Raw genomic sequence first — 17,285 nt, 5'->3', positions numbered from 1 at the left:
ATGTTCCTTACTCCCAGAAAGATGGAAAGCCCCCAAGAACTCCCCTACCCTAAATTCCAGCCAATCAGCTTAAAGTACTTTTTCTAACTACCTAGATACAATGAACATGAAACAAAAATTAATTCTTCTCAGTTGAATCAACATACTGTACCTGAAAAAAATGATTTTTCCTGCTTGGTTGTGGTTTTTTCCTTTGAACACTCACTTTGAAAATGGCTCAGCATCACTGCCTGGCTCCTGAGACCAGAGGTGGCCCTAGCGCGTCAGTTTTTTTCTGGCATTCAGTATGCTTCTTTCATCTGTGTCTGGCCAGTGTGGGCTACTCCTGAACCCTAACATTCTCCATTGTTTTGTTGGTGTTTTTTGTTTGGTTTTGTTTTTGATTTTGAGGTGGTGTCTTATACTATTTATTGTCCAGGCTAATGTTGAACTCCTGACAATTCTCCTGCCTCAGCTTCCAGAGTGCTCTTTTCCAGGTGTGAGCCACCGCACCCAGCTTTGTTCTTTCTTCTGTGGGGTGTGAACCGGCATACTTACCATTGCAACAAAATGACAGTCTAGGTTGCTTGTGTCACAAGTGAAATGATAGTTAGATTGTATCTCAGAGAAACAGACTGTCATCTGACCTCATGATTTTACTGGCCTTTTGCCTGCTAGCCAGGGATGTACCCGGGTCATAGAATCCTTGCCTAGCATGCAGAGGTGCTTTGTTTTTATCTGCTCAACTGAAGTAAAGAACACACATCAAATCACAAAACACAGACTTGTAATCTCTGCGTTTGGAAAACTGAAGCAGGAGGATCATAAATTCCTAGTCAGTCTGGGATTTGTACGTGGCAAATTCAAAGTCAGCCTAAGCTACACAGTGAGACTCTGTCCCAAAGAAAACTCCAATGAAACTAAATAAAACTTGCCTTGTACATCTCAGAAGTAACAAGTCAAGCCTACTGTCTTCAGTGGGCCGCAGACTGGGTCCGTTTAGTCTGGATGTTTACCTGGAATAAGTCTGAAATTTCATCAATAGACTTCTTACAGGAGAAGGGCTGACTGTACATTTCATGAAGCTAGATATTGTGTCTCCCTGGTTCACTGTGAAGTTCCTGTCTAACTGGCACTTGATAGTGCTTCTTAGATTCTCGTAGACTCTATCTAATTATGATACATTTACAATTGACAGTTGCAGCTCAATCCCATGATCATGTGTTGCTGAGTCAGAGAAGGGGCGGGGCTCATTACCCTGGATTCCGGAAGTGCATGGTGGCTCTCAGGGGCTGGAATCACTTCTGCAGAGGACTTCAGAAGAAATACGCAACTATGCAGAGAAGGTAAAAGTCATAAAATAGTTCCATGAGATAAGGATTTGTATTTGCTTTTTAAAAAACAAGAAGATCAGGACCAGGTGTGAGGACTGGCTTTAGCTCCGAGGTTTCTTTGGCAAAGAGATGGTTCTGTCAACCCACTCCAGCCACTTAAAACGGAACGAGTGAGTGTCTAGTTCAAGACCCGCTGGAGCTCCCTAGTCCTTTATATCTGGAGCGCAAATCTGTTGCGGGTGGCGCAACAGGTGGGAGGCGTTCCCATGTGCCCAGACACTACCCAAAGAGCCCACCGAGTTTCACAGCACCAATGTTATAATAATACAACCGCCCCAGCATGTTTGGTGTAAGGAAGGAAGTCGGCCGTGGAAGGGGGAGGGTTAAGAAAGAAGGGATTAGGGGTGCCCCAGAAAGAAACAGAGGGAGGGAGAAAACGCAAGAAAGTCAGTGGACTTGGGGAGGAGCATGGGAAGAGACGTGGGAGGTAGGAAAGAATTGGGAGAGGAAGAGGGAGGGGGCTACAGCAGGGATTCAAAGTGAATAAACTGTAATTTATAAAAATATAAATAAAAAAAGAAAGTCAGAGAGAGAGAGAGAGAGGGAGAGCAGTGATGGGAGGGTCCTTTATATCTGGAGCATGCCTGGCTTGCACCTGGCAGAGGTAGGTGATGACATCAGAGGTTGCTAGGCAACCTAGTCTAACTTTAAGCATGAAGCAGAAAGCGAACATTTTCAGTGATTCTGTTAGTCTTGCATCGTGTAAGTCTCTGGGTTCCAATAACAATGCATGTGGTTTGTAAAGTAATGGTGAAGATATTCGGGGAATGTATTGGGGTGAGAAGAGAGTTAGTGCCTGTACGTGAAACCTGCTGAAATAATCTTAAAGAATAAAAAATAGTGACACAGCACTGTGGGTGCAGAGGCAAGAGGATAACTAGGGCTCGCTGAATGCTAGCAGGTACAGAGAGAGACCCTGCTTGAAGGGAACAAGAGGGTGACATAAATGAGAGGATACTCCCTGTCTCCATTTGGCCCTATGTAGAACACACAATGCACACATAAACACACATTAACTAAGTGAACAAGGTAAAAATAAATAAAAGTTTAAAGACTAACTAATGAGAAAACTCTAGAGTCATGGAAAAAGAACAACAAAGGACATTAAAAATTACTAAACAAAGTGTACAATTAAGAATTTAGTTAACAATAATTTTTAACCATATCAACTCTTGTCAAACTGTCAGAAACAAACCCACAAAATCTGAGTGTGCCAACTACATGAAATTCACATTAAGTATAAAAATATAGATATCACACAAATAAAATTTGTGTGATATCCAGGGCTTGGAGATGGCACAGTTGGCAAATGCTTGTTGAGCAAACATGGAGACTGGGCTCAGATCTCCAGCACCTGTGTAACAGCGAGGCAATAGGGACAGTGTAATCTTAGTGCTGGAGAAGGAGAGACAGGAAGACCATAGGGGCTCACTAACCAGCCAATAAGTCTCATTGGCCAGCTCCAGGCTTAATGAGAGACTTGTCTCACAAAACAGGTTGGACAGAACTACAGACCTATTTCTGAATATACAGAACATGTTGCTTTCAGGATAGAGAGGAATCAAGCTGGAACTGACTCAGAATTTCCTCCATGCTGTCTCCTTGTCACAGTACTGGAAGAGGCTTTGCAGTCTGCTGGGGTAGGAGGGCCACCTGCATTCTACAACATCACTATCATGCCAAACAAGATGTGGCCAACGGTGAAGAGTGGCCTGAATCTTTGGGGATAACCAACTGCTTTTGAATTGGGCTTGAGGCTGCTTCACAGATGCTTTATATGTGGTCAAGCTGGGTTTGGTTGTACAGGCCTGTAAATCTCAGCACTTAGGTCTCAATGACCAGTGGATCTCTGGGTCAAAGGCCAGACTGATCTACATAGCAAAGTCAGAACAGAAAGGGCAACACAGTGAGACCCTATTTCAAAAAGACAAAATGAAAGAAAACAAAAACCTAAACTAAACCTGGTCAAAAGCACATGGCCCAGAAAGTCTATAAAGGTCTTAGCAGAGCAGGGTTGACTAATGCTATTTGACTCAATGGACATCCTGTCAAATTGTCTTCTAAATATTTATGTTCCTATAAAAAGAATGATGCTGCTTTGAACCTTAGCTAGATAAGCTTCTCACTGCAGTACAGAAAATTATTGATGATAGAGTTCTCAGCTCTGAATGAGGCATCTATATCAACCTCACACAGAGGCTCTGGGGACATCTGGGAAAGAGTGTTTGAACTGCTGTGAAATGCTGCCTGCTGAGCATTATTGACCATCACATTCATGAACCCTCATCTGTGGTTACCTGAATAAGATCACACAAGATCAAGCCAACTTTATCGCAGAACCAGGAGCCTGACTGGCACCTGTTGCCACCTGGGCCATTTTTTCCCTCTTACTGAGTTTGGTCATTTGTTTGCTCAGCTGAGGTTCTCCCGGTGTTGCTGTCATTCATCCATAAGCACTGATCAAATTGCAGAGCTTTCTGAGCCATGGTTTGGAAGCCTGCTCTTTTTTAAAAAGTATTTTATTCTTTGGAAATCACAGAAATGTGTGCAACGTATGTGGATTATATCAACCCCCAGTGCCTTTCTTCAGTTTCCCCAGACTCCTCCTAAAGTCAGGTCCGCTCCCAGCTTTGTATCCTCTTTTAAATGAATTCAATTAGTGCTGCTCATGGGTGAGTGGACACAGGGCCATCCAGCAGAGGTCGGGAAACCTCAAGGCCCAAGGGCTGAAGAAGAGTGACTCCAGCAGAAACAAGTGTCAACAGCTCCCCTCCTACAGGTGGGGCTTGGCTTGGCTGGATTTGGGGCAGGCTTGTATGGATAGGCAACCACAGCAACTGTGAGTTCCTGAGGGAAGGACCCTGCTGTGCACAAAACAAGACAAACCCAAGACAAAGTCCTCTACAGCCTCTATCTCTTCTGACCTCTTGGGCCTCTCTTCTGCAAAGGCCCCTGAGTTTGGGAGGAGGAAGTGTTCCCTCAGGAATGAGCACACCCTGTCACTTACTGTCTGCACTTTGACCTTGTTGTAAGTCTCCGGAATTCTGTTCTTGTTAAGGTCTGAATATATGTTTATTCTAGACTCCCATTAGCAAATAAGAGCCCTGAGGTATCCTAGAGAGACACTTGGATGAAAGGATATGGTTGTGATTGCCAGTGATCATTTTATATCTTGTCATTGTCTATCTAAACAAGATCTGGGTGTGGTGGAGCATGCTTGTCATCCAGCACTTGGGATGTGGAGGCAGTAGGATGAGTTTAAGGCCATCCTCCCTAAACACTGAGTTAGAGGTCATCCCGGGTTATCTGACACTGTGCCTCAAAGACCTCTCTCCAGCTGCCCTTCCCCAACACAAAGAGTCACTAAGCCAGGTGTTATGATAGCACATGCTTGCTCTTCTGGTATTCATGAGATGGAGGCAAGAACATGGGAGTTCAAGGGAAATATGAGCTATACTGAAAATCGAGATCCGCTACACAGTTAAATCTTTTCTTAAATTGCTTAAAAAATAAACAAAACAAAAAAACAGAGGTTCTTTGTGTAGCCATGACTGTGCTAGGACTCTCTCTGTAGACCTAATAGAATATTGTGTCAAACAATAAAAGGGTTGGAGTTATAGCTCAGTAGCAATATGCTTCTCGCTTTTTGGTTCATCTTAGGGGGAAATATGTGTAAACCAAGAGTTTCTGGAGTTTGTCACTGGTTTAGTGTGTAGCTAGCAATCATGACACTCTGGATTCAATCTTTCTCTTTCCCTCTCCTATCCCTTTCCTTTTGTGTCTGTCTGTCTGTCTCTCTCTCTCCAATAGACATACAGACACACACACAGCAAATATAGAGCTAAGACAAAAAAGAAACAAAAGACAACCAAAGAAGAGCAGGCAAAGCTGAAAGTTTATGTAGGGGTGTGTGTGTGTGTGTGTGTGTGTGTGTGTGTGTGATTGTGTGCGTGTTTGGTAAAAGGACAGTGAACTGAAAATCAGGACTGTGTTTGCCCCTGGATGAGGAGGACAGTATCAACCAGGACAAGGGAGTGGCACAGTAGCCTCTAAGGCATTGGGAGACCTTGACTTCTTGACTTTAGCGCTCAGCTCCTAGGCTTTATTGTTGTTGTCCTTTCAACCAGATAAGTAATTACATTAGATACACATTACATATGCTAGTTTGTAATTATAACAAAACAAAACTTCATGGACACATTATAAAACAAGTTTTAAATATAAGTAGATTTCCTCCCTACTTACCATCCCAGGGACTGAGAAGACAGCCCCTGCAGTCTCCACAATTTCCTGCATATTACTTCCATATTAAAAAAAGAAAAAGTAGAACCTGAAAATGTCTCGGTGGGAGAACAGTCCCTACTTCTGCAGAGGACTCAGGTTTGCTTCCTAACACCCATATCAGGCAGTTCACAGCCTCCTGTAACTCAGTTCTAGGATATTTGATGCCCTCGTTCTGCCCTCTGTGGGCATCAGGCATGCAAGTAGTACACAGATATACATGCAGACAATACACCCATGCACATAAAGTCAAATACTAAAAAAAATAAAATAAAATAAAAATAAAAATAAAAAAGTAAACCCAAATACTTTAAAAAGTAAGAGAAAAAAGAAGTGACCACTGCTGTCACTAGTCTTCTAACTTCAAAATTAAATGGAAATATTCTATGAATTTATTTATTTATTTATTTAAGTTGAATAAAAGTTTTGCTATGTAGCCCTGGGCTGCTCTAAAACATGATTTTTAGAAGGAAGAGGATTAAGTGGAGACAGAGGGAGATAAGAGAAGGTAAATGGAAGGATGGTGGTGACATGATTGTCGTACACTGTAATATATATATTTTTGTGTGTAAAGGTCATAAATGTACATATATTAAAATGTCATTATTTTATATAATTAATATACACTAACAAAACATTTTTAAAGAATATTTTAAGGACTTGGGATGTTATTTCCATTCTATCTCAAGACCAGATAGTTATTTAAAACTTTACATTTTAAAGTTTAATAATTAGACTTAGATAAATCTAGAACACTTTAAGGTATGCATTGGCTGCACACCAAACACACCTGAGGAGCTGAACACAGACTGCAGAGCATTTCTAAGGTAGCATGACCTACATAGAGAAATCTATGTGCATATTGACCCAACCTCAATTAAGATTTAACTATGATGTCTAGCTAGACAGAGAGAGGAAGAAATGAAGGAAAGAAATGAAGATACATGTGAGGAAAGAAATGAAGATACATGGATGCATCCTTCACAGGGGGAACCAGAGAGTGAGCAGACACTACCCACAGATAACAAACATGGACAGTGAGGGAATAACAGATGAAGTGAGTTCAAAGTCAAGAGAATTTACTTTGCTCACTTTGGGAAAAACTTGGTGTGGTCTGCTAATGGGTCGTCACCTTCCTCCCACTTCTCCATACATCCTCCACAGGAAAAACACCAGACAAGGTCCTTTATGCCTAGGAAAAGGAGATGGGGTCAGCTCAACAGCCTGTACACCTGTTAACTCACAAGAATTCGACTCCAGATTTCACTAGTGAAATCCTGCTTGCTCCTCCAGTTGGATTATGTGGCAATACCACACACAGGAGGCAAGAGTTCACACAGGACTCTTGGTCCTTCCGTGGGGTGGTCAGCAACAGTCAGCAACAGTTGCTGAAGGTTCCTGTGCACCATGTGCTTTGATGTAACCTCTCCCAAACCATCATCCTGAAAGATTTGCCATCGGGAACTGAAGTAAGAGCTCCATGAGAGCAGAGATTTCTGTCTGATCTGGGCAATGATGACATATGGGACATTCACAGACACAGGCAACTAACAAGCAATTGCTTACTGAGTAAATCGGGAGAATATATTTGTAGCTGGGGCAGGATGGAAGAGCAAACTTAGGAGCCTGTATGCAAGGCAGGTTATGAAGAACCCCTGTCTCTGCTCACATTATTGCCAGCTCTCCTCCCCTAGAAATAGGAGCACTTCATCCGTGACACTCAGGCAAGGCTGGCAAGAGAAGACAATGCGTTAAGACCACGTGGTGAGTTTTGTGCCAGTGGAATAGGCCTGTCAGATGAAGTGACCTCAGGATCCCCAAGCCCAGAGGCTGAGCACTGAGGGAATTATGGAAAACTGAAGGTCTTATGAGGCCCCAAAGAGATCTATGACAAATGAAAATAAAGAAAAGTGCAAGTTTGAGATTAGACTACTTGTCAGACACAAAATTCTGACTTGGGTGCTAAAGAGATACTCAGCATGAAGAGCACTGGCTGCTCTTGCAAAGGAGTCAGGTTTGTTTCCAGCACCACATGCTGGCTCACGGCAACTATATATCCAGTTCCAGGATCCAACACCCTGTCTAGCCTCTGAGGGCACCAGGCAGGCATGTGGCACCCATACTTACATTCAGGCAACACTCATACTCAGAAATGTAAAAATAAAGTGGAAAAACCCGACTGACCTGTGTAGAAAAGGCCTGCTTTGATGAGAGCTTCAACAGCCACAGGTGACTCGTCGGGCCAGTCCTTAAAAGTGTCCTTCCTCACTTCTTCATTAGCAAAGATGCTGTCATTGCAGTAAGCTTGGGAAAAAAGATGTGGGTGAGAAGAGCAGGCTTTGATAACAAAGTTCAAGTGAGTTGTGTGTATAGGTGGGATGATCTTATGATCTGTGCTTGTGTCAGAATAATTGAGGGTGGTTAGAAGAGCAGGAAGAAATAAGAGATACAAGAAAGACCATGGTAGAACTGCTGGGCAAAGACTGGGGTATTCCATTCATTCTATTCATTTCTGTGCATGGTCAGTGTGTTAAAATGTAACTTAAGACTGTTCCCTGGTTATCTAGCATTGGGATAGAGCAATATTGAGAGGAGATTCCTATTTCCAGAATCATTGTGAAGATTTGAGAAAGGTCATTTCCCCTGTGGCTCCCTTAAAAACATTTGTTATGACAGCTTGTTCCTTGAGATGACCACATGTGGGGGGGTCTCCATTAGACTTTTTACCTCACCCTGGTCTCTGGACACTGGTACATTTCTTCTTCATGCTGTGAGCACGTGAAAATTTAATTCCCATTATCTTGGTCTGACAAGTTTTTCAAGATGAAAGCCTGCCTGCCTGTGTTCACATTTCATCCTCGGATTAGGATTTTTTTTCCTTTTGCTTTAAGTATTTCATTGGCACAGAGAATACTATACTTTAATTTAATTAAGAAAAAATTTTAGAGTCTAGAAACATTTTGTATTTTACTTTTGACTTCATTAAGCCCTGAGATCATAGGGAATAGGTTATACTGTTTTCCTCAGTGCTCACCAGTGTGCTTTCTGGTTGTGAAGAGCAGGTTGGCACTTCAGACTTTCCTTAGTTTCCTTCTTTATCTCATCATTTTCTTTCACTACATCAGGAAGCTGTCTCAAGACTTACAATTCGGAGTGTTTCATGTGTGTGCAAGTCCGTTTGCATATATGGACTCACATCTGTGGAAGTCTGAGGACAACCTTCCCTGTTTCTCTTTTAACCTGCTCATTTAACAATGACAAGAGTGCGCTGGGCAGCACTGTAGACTCTTCATTTTGCTAAGGTAGCATTCATGAGCAAGCCTTCTTCTGAGAAACCCATTTACCTATGTCCACAATGTCACCCTTCTTGTAGACTCTTGATCTTGTGGCCAAAGACACAGCTCTGCGTTCCCAAGACCTAGAGAACACTGCTTCTCCTTTTCCCCATAGTGTTTGCTATTTTAACAACTTATTAGAAAATGGTGTTTTCAGTCAGAAGGATGCCATGTGCGTGCTTGTAAGTATGTATGTATGTGTAGCCAGACATTTGAGTACTTTATTGGGTTCTTTTATCTACCACTGTTCTGCCCCTTCTTCCACCCTTCCAAACCTCCAACACTAGGTAAAAGAGAAAGAAGGTTAGAGGGGCTTCAATACTGTTAGAATACTACATGCTGGTTAGGGGCATCGATTTCCTTGGAGCAATATTCAATTTCTTCCACTCATCTCTACACACAACCGCGTGACAAAGAGCAACCAACCCTAAAAGCACCAGCGACTACCAGCAGCAGCTGCAGCAGCCAGCGCCTCTACCAGAGCAGGAGGAGCAGCAGCCACAGCCCCACTGGCAGCTCTAGCATTTCTATACTCACTCAAGAGTCCCCGGAATTTCAAAAGTCTTACACTTGCGGAAACTACCTGCAGTTGGCCAAATCACACCCAAGCTAAAGTAGGAGGCAAATCAGAGTCAGCTTCTGGGGACAATCTAAAGCTGCCCCAGATCTCACATCTGCAATTAAAATGAAAACATATTCCCATAACTGTCTGTGTTTTTAAAGAAACCAAAATCCTCACTACATGTATGTGTGAGTGTTTTGCCTACATGTTTGTATGTCTACCACACGTGTGCCTGGAGACTTCTCTGGTGGCCAGAGAGGAAGTCAGATTCCTGTGAGAGGGGGTTGCAGATTGTTGTAAACTGCTACCACTTTGAATTGAACCTGAGTTCTCCGCAAGAACAACAAACACTCTTAACATCTGAGACATCCCTTCACCTCCTGCTCATTTGGGGGGTGAGACATAATGCGTTGCCATATAGGCTAAGTTAAGCTATCCTTAAAATCATCCTATTTCTGCCCCAGCTTTCTTAGTGCTGGGATCACAGGCATGGAGCTCTACACTTGGCACTAACCTCATGCAGCCCATACTGGCCTCTAACCTGTTATTATAGTCTTACCTGGGCAGAAGTGTCTCCTTCCACCTTCCAAGAGCAGGAATTCCAGGGATGAGCAGCCTCAGGCGACCATGGAATTCTTACTGTATTATGATTGTTTTCATCCTGTCCAGTATCCCTTGTCCCCACGTACCTGACCTCTGCTGGGGCTGAACTCAGGGTCTATCCTACTTGCTATACAGATGCTCCCCAACTCAGCAAGATTCCTAACATTCGGGTTTTGTTTTCCTGTGGGTGCTGGGATGGAATCTAAGGACTTGCTCATGCTAGGCAAGGGAGCAACACACTCAGGCCTCTTGTCTCATTCTAATGTGGATATTCCTTAACTTCTTAACAGCACACAGAGCCATTTAAGAAAGCAAAACAACCAAAGTCATTCTCTAATACAGAAATCACTCATGAAAATAATTTTTAAAGAAAGGTGATGAGGGCTGGAGAGATGGCTCAGTGGTTAAGAGCACTTACTGCTGTTCCAAGAGTTCTGAGTTCAACTCCTAAGACCCACAATCAGGCAGCTCACAAATGCCTGTTACTTTGTCTCCAAGGGATCTGATGATCTTGTTTATCTTCCAAAAGTACTTGTATACATGGGGCACACACAACACACACAAACACACACACACACATTCGAGCATGAAAGAGAGAGAGAATGAGAACACAAAAAAGAATCAAGCAAGGCCATTGGAATGTGCCTGAGGTTTTACCTGATACCATGGGTAATTCTCTTCTGACCCAGGAATTCACAAAATGTTCTCCCAGGGGAAAGAAATCCAGGTTACTGACTGATTGGCTGACTTACAAGATATACCTCTATCTGTGGCCTGCAACTTAAGGTCTTCCCAAACTGAAGTGCATTTTCATTCGAGCAGCAGAATTTGAGCAAAGCAGTCCTTTAATTTTGGTTTGATTTCTATTGATCTTGTAAACTTTGATGCAGTGCCAACATCAGTGAAATGGAAGCTTCTCAGGGTCACTCTTACTACACACCCTGTGCAACCACAGAACTGCAGTTACACACAGAGGTGTATTTTGACTCATGAGGAACTGAGACATGGGAAGGGAGCCTTGCTCAGAAGAACCTCTCCAATCACGCAGCTCTCCCTCTGAGAAAACTGCACCCCAACTGTCAGCCCATGCCCTCTGCAGGGGCTGCCTCTCAGTCAGTCAGACAATACAGTCTCCTTTCGCTTCAGTTTGAGGTGGGTTCCCACTGCTTGCCACTAGGAAGTCCTTACCAATTATATAGTGTGAATAACTAGTTCAGGAGCCAGCTTTGAGTGCCCAGCCTCTGCCATGTACTAGGTCAGAAGATTGAGTCTGACATCCAGATGGAGGAGGCAGGAGGTAGCTAGAGTAGTGGCCTCACTCAGAGGGAAGATGACAGAGGCAGCGGAAGCAAACCAAAGCCAGGCTGGAAACTGTCTAAGTGGTTCCAGCTTCACAAGACAAGAGTTTTGTTTCCTCTCTGCAGAGAGAGGGAGGACAATGAGAAGAGAAAGGAAGAAAAACAAAGAATATTTGGGAAAACAAACAAACAAACAACAGCAGCAACAAAACATCACCCTGACGTATCACATCTTGGAAAGAGTTGACATTGTAAATTACCGTTACATGAACAAATCCCTTATAGCTCTGAATATACTGGGCAATTTCCTCTGACGATTTCTCGCTTTGAAGAAATTCACATCTACAATTAAAAATATGGTTAAAAACACTCCCAGTATTGTGACGAAGGCCATCTATATCACAAGAAATATTTGCTAAAAGCCCATCAAACTGTTGAACTTGATGCTTCAATAAAACTGTCCATTTTTTTTCCTGAAGTCTTACTCATGAGAATTAACATTGTGTTAGAACCATGTAAATCATATTAATGACAAAATACCATTATTTAAAATTCCAACCTTGTGCTGCTTTAGTTTTTCATCAACTTGACATATAAGCTAGAGTCATCCAGGAAGAGGGACCCTCCGCTGAGAAAACACCTCCATCACACTGGCTTGTCAACAAGTCTGTGGGGTGTTTTCTTGATTAATGATTGATGTTGGAGGGTCCAGTCTGCTGTGGGCAGAGCCACCCCAGGCAAGTGGCCCTGGGAGGCCTAAGAAAGGAAGCTGGATATGAACCTGGGGCCAAGGGGACAAGCAGTGTGTCCCTTCGTAGTGTCTGTCTGTTCCTGCTTATGTTCCTGCGCTGACACCCCTCAGTGTGGTTTGTAATCTGGACATGTAAGCCAAGTAAACCCTTTCCTCCCAGGGCTGCTTTTGGTCATGGTGTTTATCAAAGCAACAGAAAGCAGAGCAGGACAATCTTCATATTAGTTTAACTTTTAGTTCAAGGCAGGGTCTCCCTGTGTTTCGACGGTGATGCCAAACTGTGACCTCAGGCCATGCTCCCACCTCAGCCTCAACAGTAGCCTGCGCTATAGGCACGCACTGCTATACCCCGCTGCTCTCTTCTTGAAACACATGTGCGGTAAATCAAAGAGGTTGATTCATAGCAAGCAGAGAGTGGAACACACACTCATACTCTAAATCAATGTAAAAATTCACTGAGGATGAAGGGAGCAGGCATTTGAATACTAGCTAAGATATTTAATGTTACTCCACTTTATTGTTCATCTTTGTAGGAGACAACAATTCTATGGCTTTTTTTAAAATCACTATTTAAAGTTATATGCTAAAGTTATAAATGTCAGATACCAAAATCATACCACTAAACACATTATCACAAATAATTAAAATACACGTCTTTCCTAAGCCCCCTCCACTTCCCAGGGGCATATATTCTTTGTTCTCTGGAAGTTGAACTGCCCATCAGCTGTTCCCAGCGTATGTGATCCCTATATGGTTCTCGCTGGCCATTCCAGGCAGGCTTCTCGTCTCCTGCTCCTCCTGACTTCGTCAGCTGCTGGGAGGCAGCCCCCCAGGCAGGAGGAGAACCACAGTTATGAGATTACAGGTGTGTGCCACCATATCCAGCGAGAATTTTCATTTGGTGCATATTTTTCTGAATATGGGAAACCACTTGTAATATTTTAAAGACTGTTCTCGTCTTTTCCATCAATACATCGTTTCCATTCCTGTGCAGATTGATTCATTTGGTAGTTAAGGTAAATCATGAAACTGCTCGACCCGACATATTGTAGTGTTAGGGACAATAAAACAACAGTAGTAACTGTTGAGAGGGCTGGAGAGCATGCGCTCAATGTACTTGCAGAATACCTGGGCTCAGCACTGGCACCCACTTTGGGCAGCCACCTGTAACTGCAGTGGTAAGGAAGTCTGACACATCTGTCCTGAGGGTGCCTGCACTAATGCACATCCCCAATGTCCCAAATATTAAAACTGAAGTAAACAATTGGGTCTGGGGATTGTCTCAGCAGGTAAAGCACCTTAGGTTAGGCATGAGGCCCTGAGTTAGAATCTGTGTTGCCCATATAAAAGCAGGGACCAGGCCACCATATCACTAATTCTAACCCCGGAGGGATGGGGGCAGATGGATCCCATGTGGCTTGTCTCAAAAGATAAGGTGAAGGTGGGCTAGGTTAGCATGTGACCTCCACAGGAATGCACAATGGCAAGTATGTACACTACACACCAACACACCACACATATTAACACAGTCTACATTCACCAACATACTACACAGGAAATATGAAAACGAAAAGATAAAAAGAAAAAATAACACAAAAGAGAAAAGGGCCATTTAAGTTGATGTGATTCAAGCTTTTCACTATGTGACCAGATTTCCTTGCTTGAAAATTTCTAGGGTGACCCCATATTGGACAGGAGAAAGATCAAAACTCATGTGGTACTCCAACAAGGTTGCTCTTTTATCTCCAGTTTTATTTTGCTAAATATCAAGCAACAGAAACAGAAATAAAAGCTGAAATCTTTAAGAGAGAAGCATTTGAAACTTACGTGGGGAACCACTTGGCATGCTCCTTCCAGGGATCCTCTCCTTCTTCCCAGTGTCCCAGGCATCCACTGCAGGAGAAGCACTGCACAGTGTCCCTTTCACCTACAGATGCAGGGAAGCGATGGCACCAGGTGTGTCTTGGAGCTGATCATACTGAACCAGAGCAACACAGACCCCAGCATGCTTGTTCTTCCATGTCTCCTCTGGCTGAATCCCTGGCCACATCCCACAGCCCTAAATGACCCATTCCTGAGCTCTGGACCTACATTTCCCAGCCATGGCCATCTTCCATAGACTTAACCCTTAACATGCTAGTTTCTTACATATACAGGCTGCTCTTTGGCTTTCAGGACCTAAGAGATGGAGAAGTAGGCAAAAGCTAGAACTACCTGGAATAATGCTGTCAGAAGGTCTAAGAGTTAGCTTTGCCATGTCACGTCTATGGAAATAGAGGCACAGTTCTCTAATTCTCTGAGCCTCAGTGAACTCAACTATCAAACACGGGGGAAGGGCAAACTGAGTGAATTAGAATTAGTGTTCAATCCATGTATAGCATAAGCAGGTACTCAGCACCCACAGATCCTGTTGTAATTGTCGTCCACATCTGTCCTAACACCTGTGTGTGGCCGGGGCCTTTCAAAAGTGTAGTCTTCTTGAGGATAGTTTGCCTCATGGATGGGAGTTAAATAAGTAAAAACAAACCCTTCCAAAACTATAGAAATTAAATCAATCAAGGAAACATATAAATAGTAATATTTGTGAAATGAGAAGAAAGTGGATTTAAGCTATCTCATAATCCATTTTCAGGTCCTTATGAATGGAGCTAGTGTTTTCTGGAGTCTTCTTATTCTGTTTTCCAGTGCTGGGACTAAACCAATGGCCTTTCACATCCTAAGATAGGCCTCAAGTAATGAGCTACAGCTCAACCTTCAGTTAATATATTTCTAGGCCCACATTTACAGAAATTTGTCCATATTTACAGAAAACCTTTTATTTTATACATATTTGGCAAGTTAATAATGCTACAGTAAAGTAAATTATAGCGGAAGTAAAATTATTAAAGTTTAATGAACTAGATCTTTAATATAACAATTAACAAATAAGGAATGATTAACAAGAAGTAGTAAAAGAAGGAGGAGGAAGAGAGAAAGAGGAGAAAGGAAGAGGAAGAAGAACAACACGAATAAGAAGAATGCAGATGAGGAGAAGAAAAGGAAACAGAAGGAGGAGAAAAAGGAGGAGGAGACGAAGTAGGAGGAGAACAAGGAGAAAAAAAGGAGGAGGAAGAAGAGAAATATCAAAACAACAAGAAGAACAAGAAGATGAAGAAGATGAAGACCAAGAACAACAGAGATAAGAACAAGAAGAAAAAGGAGAACAATAAGAAGACCAAGTCCAAGAAGAACAAGAACAAGAACAGAAGAGAAAGAGTAAAAAGGAGGAAGAGAAGGAGGAAAAGAAAAGAAAGGTTGGAGAGATGGTTCAGTGGTTAAGAAGGTTCATGCAGGAGACTGGAGTTTGGTTCCCAGCACCCACCTCAGGCATTTCTCAACCACATGTAACCACTGGGCCAGGGGACTCACATCCCACCCACCCCTCACAAATACATCATTTCTTTAAATTTTATTAATTACACTTTATTCACTTTTTTATCTCCCCATAAACCCTTACTTCCTCCTCTCCCAACCCCACCTTCTCTCCCCCTTCTCTACACATTCCCCTCCCTAAGTCCACTGTTAAGGGAAGTCCTCTTCTTCCTTCTGATCCTAGTCAATCAGATCTCATCAGGAGTGGCTGCATTGTCATCTTCTGTGGCCTAGTAAGGCTGCTCCCCCCTCAGGGGAAGGTGATCAAAGAGCAGGCCAATCAGATTATGTCAGAGGCAGTCCCTCTTCCCATTACTATGGAACCCTCTTGGACACTGAACTGCCATGGGCTACATCTGTGCAGGGGTTGTAGGTTATCTCCATGCATGATACTTGGTTGGAGTATGAGTCTCAGGAAAGACCCCTGTGCTCAAATTTTCTGGTTCTGTTGCTCTCCTTTTGAAGTTCCTGTCCTCTCCAGGTCTTACTATTTCCTACTTCTTTCATAAGATTCCACTCACTCTGCCTAACAGTTGGCCATAAGTCTCAGCATCTGCTTTGATAGTCTGCAGGGCAGAGCCTTTCAGAGGCCCTCAAGGCAGACTCCTAACTTGTTTCCTGTTTTCTTCTTCTTCTGATGTCCATCCTCTTTGCCTTTCGGGAGAGGGATTGAGCATTTTAGCCAGAGTCCTCCCTCTTGATTTAGTTTGGAAACTAAATTTTTACAGAAACACCTCACAAAATGGGACCCAGTTAGTTACCTATAAATACAAAGCCGGCTGTGGAGAGTCCATGTGGCGAGGTCCCATGGGCATAAAACGGCCACTTCTCAAAGGACTCCAGCCTGGCCTCCTCTTCTTGGTACTGTGTTTTGCCACCTCTCGGCGTCTTCTCTGGACTCTTCACCCTTATGTCATACTTGCCAATGTTACCGACATCTTTGCCCAACAGGAACTCACATTCTGGACGTAATTTCTTGTGGATTTCTATGGGAAGGTTCTTGAGTCTGGTGCTAAAGAGGATTAAGCTACAGCAAAAGCACTGCACCCCAACTTTCACCCAGGTATGGTAAAACCCAGCAGCTGCCATGTCTTGAGGTGTCCATGATTTGAATGACTCATAGGTCACAAAAGTCTTTAATCTTCTTGCTTCACTGCGCATCTGTGAGTTAAAACCTTTCTTCATCTTCATTTGTTCTTTGTGGTCTTCTTCATGCTGTCTCTTTAAGGTCCGAAGTGAGTCTACACCAAGAAGAGCAGAGAACTCAGAGGCCAAATCATCATCAAACTCGTAAATTCTCTCCTCGCAGGCTTCTCCCTGGGATGCCATTTTCTAAATGAGACAGGAATGTGGAAGATTTTGGTGTCTGCAATATCTTTATTATAAAGGGTTGTGTCTCTGAGCCAGGAAGATGGCTCAGTGGGTAAAGAGGCTTGCCACAAGCCCGATGATTTCAGTTTGTTCCCCAGGACCCACATGGTAGGTAGAAGACCAGCAAATTTTGTATGTTGCCATCTGACCTCCACTTGTGAAAGACAGAAGTTGCTTGAGAACCTATGAAACATCAATATTCACTCACTCAATCAACAAATATTTGCTAAGCACCTACCTGTGTGTCAAGCAATGGGCTAGGCCTTGAGGACTGGCAGTGAACTAGACACAGAGAGCCAG

At 43.1% G+C, this 17,285-nt stretch overlaps 1 pseudogene; it reads right to left on the bottom strand.

The window, feature by feature from the left end:
• LOC110544943 (baculoviral IAP repeat-containing protein 1b-like) overlaps positions 1 to 16,943 on the bottom strand; it is a 40,282-nt pseudogene extending 23,339 nt beyond the window's left edge.
• Positions 16,944 to 17,285: the final 342 nt, after the last annotated feature.

The sequence above is a fragment of the Meriones unguiculatus genome, chromosome 6, assembly GCF_030254825.1.
Source record: "Meriones unguiculatus strain TT.TT164.6M chromosome 6, Bangor_MerUng_6.1, whole genome shotgun sequence".
Lineage (NCBI taxonomy): Eukaryota > Metazoa > Chordata > Mammalia > Rodentia > Muridae > Meriones > Meriones unguiculatus.
The sequence above is the reverse complement of the archived record's forward strand: the minus strand, read 5'-3'. Positions and strand labels throughout refer to the sequence as shown.